Source organism: Cariama cristata, unplaced genomic scaffold (assembly GCF_000690535.1).
Source record: "Cariama cristata isolate BGI_N322 unplaced genomic scaffold, ASM69053v1 scaffold15926, whole genome shotgun sequence".
NCBI classification, from domain to species: Eukaryota; Metazoa; Chordata; class Aves; order Cariamiformes; family Cariamidae; genus Cariama; species Cariama cristata.
In genome coordinates, this window is record NW_009621689.1 from 10,011 (window position 1) to 10,213 (window position 203).

At 71.4% G+C, this 203-nt stretch overlaps 1 pseudogene; it reads right to left on the reverse strand.

The window, feature by feature from the left end:
• The window catches only part of LOC104163174, a 4,469-nt pseudogene extending 4,280 nt beyond the window's left edge, over positions 1-189 (reverse strand).
• Positions 190-203: the final 14 nt, after the last annotated feature.

Below are 203 nucleotides of genomic sequence, written 5' to 3' on the forward strand. Positions count from 1 at the left end.
GCCCCCCCCCGCCGCCAGGTCCACCTGGAAATGCCGCTGCCCACCCTCGCTCACCAAGCGCAGGTTGCGAGTGGCCAAGCTCCGCACCTCCACCCCTAGGTCCTTGGCCAGGTCGCCCACCGAGAAGCCCGGCTCTCGGTCCTCGGGCACGGAATAGCGGAGCTGGGCGCTGCTGGGAGCCGGCAGGCAGGAGAGGGCTGCAA